Below are 3,780 nucleotides of genomic sequence, written 5' to 3'. Positions count from 1 at the left end.
ACAAAAGAGACTAGAACAGCCTCACTTGGCATGTTCATGCGTGCACACCTATGTAAGGTAAATAATGATTATACTATAAAGTATAATAGAATTATTGCAAATACTTGAAATATTTATCGGTGATAATACATGCATTGCATGTAACATGAATATGTATATAAAGTATGTATTACATGAATAATTAAAGAGCATTTATTATTATAGCTACATATTATATATTAAGTGATTATTGTGTATGGTTATAATACTTAATAGGCATTTGGCTTATCTATGTCTACATATACATATGTGTACAGCATCATATTTATTATATAAATAGAGATGACCCTTAGCATAAAAAAGGTAGTACCTTCCCTTCCTTCAGTGTTGAACTTTGCCACAGTCCAGTGTGGCTTAGCAGTTGATAGAGAGTCTGCCCTTTCCTCCGAGTGCCACTGACGGCTTTGCTTGCTCCAGCCTTTGGAGCATGGTGGGTACTTTGCCTGTGCTGTGGGTATTCCGTGCTATGGAGCTGTTGGCCCCATCCCTCGTGGCCCGTGTGAAGCTGTAGAGTTTCCCTGTCCAGTGGAACAAAACAGAGCTTCAGTGATCAGGAGGTTTCCTTCCAGAGCTTGCTGTGCACCACAGATTGGGTTGTTTACCAGCTGGAGGATTAAATAGACTTTCACTGAAAGGGGAAAAAAAAAAATTGTGTTTTCAAGTATGTCTTGGAAGTGGCGTCTCGCTTGAAGGAGGCTTTTCAGACTTGCTTATGTTTGCTGGCTGGCACTTCACTTGTCCCTGCTAAGGATGCTGCATCACACATACAGTTTCTGGAAAATTACTGTATTAGGATGGAGGCAGTGACTGGAAGCTGGGGAGGGGAGAAATATAAATGCTTTGACTATTCCTGAAAACAAACTCCTGTTCCCTTCTGTCTCTACAGAGGGTGACAGTCCCTTCTTTGCCTGCAAAAAGAAACTGCTCTGTACCCAGGAATGGGGGAACCCCTGACTGACCTTCCTTCCCAATTCAGCTGGGATCTCCCTGAGGCCTCAACACAATGGCACTGTGGGCTGGCACCCATTCTCTCCCAAACTCCAATGCCCTTCTTCAGCCCCTGTCCCACAACACTGACGTGAACCTGAGTTTACTGGGGGACAACTAATGACTGATGTCAGGAGTGAATGTAACTGCACTGCTAATACACCTTCTCCCTTTTTAAGGATGTTGCTTACTTGGGAGCTACAAGGATGAAATACAAATAAAAGTCACTGCCAGCTCAAACAAAGGTGCTGGTGACTCTGGTGGGGTGGCTCCAGCCTGGTGAGAAGCCGAGCACAGTAATGACACAGACACAGCAGCAGAGAAGCCAGGCCCACTGCTGGCAATGACTTCCCCGCTGCGTTAGATTAAAGACAGAAATCACTATGAAATGTCCACACCCTGTCTGGGCTCTGCTACCCACATAGGTTTGCTCTGAAACTGTGAATTTTGTGGAGGAAAAGGAAGGAAAACAACCCCCTCCCCAACAAAATCACTCCAACACAACACCACAGGGAGCATAAAACCAGGTAGGGCCTTCTGTGATGTACTGAAAGCTCTTGAAAGCTGAGGATCCTGCAGGCATTTAAGCACCAAATTTCTGCTTTTCAGGGGAGGGAGGGGGGAGAATGCATGGATATTTCAGGGGCTTCTGGTCCTGCTGGGATGGCTGAGGGAGCCAGCGTCAGAGAGAGGGAGCAGTGCTAACCAGTCACTGGAAGGGGTGGGGGTACTTTCTTAGATGAGCAGGTTCACATGGAGTTACAGGAATGCTGATCCAGAGTTACATATAACCATTGTTAGCAAATGCCCTTTCTCATTTGCACAGGGGAAAAAAAAGGAGGAAAGAGAAAGAGTAAACAGTCTGAACAGCCATATAACTAGCCTCTTGCTGCCCTTAAAAAAAGGGAAAAAAAATCCCCTCTTATTGAAACCATTTCCTTTGGTTATATCATTTCACTTGAGGCTAGAAGCAATTTTGAGTCTTAAGTGTGCTCCCTGCACTGTGTGCACAAGCACGAGGCTGAAGCTTGGCGGTCCACCAAGGGGTACCCTGGAGAACAGCACGTCTTGCTGTGCCCTCTGTAATCTCCCCACATCAGCTCCAAGCCCTAGTGCCTCCCTTCAAGGGGGCGGAACCCCACAAGCCCAGCATAGGCAAGGTGCAGCATAGGTCACCCTGGCCCAGCTGAGTCCCACAAGTAGGACACGGATGGCATCCATTATGTGTTCCCATCCATGTCCTCTGTCAACAGTGACAACCAGATTAGGCTGAGTTCTTCCCAGAAATCCCTGATGAAGGGATTTACCAGTACCAGGGCTTTGCTGCAAGCAGATAGAGAAGCAGTTGTGTGTTGGGCAGTGGGAATTGATGATGGAGCGTGACTGGGGTCCCCTGTAGTCTGCACCAGCCACGGGCTCCAGTCAGGGCTTTTGCAGGATTGGGGGAAGCAAGGGCAAATCCGTGCTATTAAGAGGAAAGCAAAAAAAGTTTCACATGTTCAGGATCCTGTAGAGGTCTAGGGTGTCTTCAGCAGCTTGTCTTTAGAACCAGCCTTACCTGATCCACATGAGCAGCAAAAGCACCAAGCTCCAGAGGAGACCTCTCCAAGGCAGTGGGGGGACACGCAGCAAGGAGCAGGAATGCTGGTGTTGAGGCACGAGGAGTTATTTTCCAGGGCTGCTCGAGCCAGTGCCAAATTGGAGGAGCTAATAAAGGTTTACAAAATAAAACACTAAGCTCAAGTTATTAAAATATGTACGTAGGCATCCTCTAATGTTCTAACGCAGCCCCATCAGACTGGGACTGGCAATCAGACACTCGCTTTGCTTTCCCCGCCGGCCCCCTCAGCTGCTGGGCTGCAATTATCACACGTGGGTGCTCAGGGCTGATGGTGCAGCCGAGCAGAGCCGACAGCACACAGGCTGCAGCGGGAGATAAAGCGGCGAGGCCCGAGCTGGGGGAGTGTGTGTGCCTCGAATGCTGAGAGCTCCCCATCGTGAAGCCAGCATGGGACAATTTATCCTTCAAAACCATAAAAATGGGAGAAGGGGGAGGCAACGGCTTAGCATTTTTTTAAGGAGTGCTTTTCCCCACACCTGGCAGCCCAGAACTGAACAGCTTCTGCTCTTAGGGGCCTTCAGCCATGTGTAGATGCCATGCAGGGACCTCAGCTTTGCAGCAGCTCTGGGAAACCAGAACAGAACCAGAAGCAAAGAAACACCCAACACCAGCAGTCACCCAATGCAGCTCAGATTTAAGTGGTTTAGAGCTAGCAGGTCCTTGAACAAGGCCCCTGTCTGCCAGCAGGCTGGAGGACTTGACCTCCCCTTTCCCTTCTCCAACAAGAAGGTGGCAGATTATTCTTCAAGTTGAGGCCTAGTGACATTTTTCAAAGGTTTGATCCATGTCCTTGACTCCTGACTCTTCAGCATCTTATTATCCAGATGACCCTATTGCTTCTTCAACTGCAGTGAGAACTGGATGTTTTCAGCCCCACAACCCCTCTCTGACACGTCCCTGACAGCACCAGAGCCACCCTGGAGTGAGGACTGAAGGAGTCATTGGCCACATCTTTGTGCCCAGTCATCACCCAGCCCAATACAAGCTTTACACACACAGGCAGATTCAAGACTCATCCCAGAGCAATTGTTAATGAGTGGGTGGCAACTGTGGGAGAGGGAATGGGCTTTAATTTTAACTTGAAACATGAGCAGCAAAAGGCTGGTTAGGAAACGATTTTCCAGAGCCCTATT

Source organism: Empidonax traillii, unplaced genomic scaffold (assembly GCF_003031625.1).
Source record: "Empidonax traillii isolate 1590-97213 ecotype Southwest subspecies unplaced genomic scaffold, ASM303162v1 scaffold109:size1658292, whole genome shotgun sequence".
NCBI lineage: Eukaryota > Metazoa > Chordata > Aves > Passeriformes > Tyrannidae > Empidonax > Empidonax traillii.
This window is presented reverse-complemented; position numbering follows the sequence as displayed.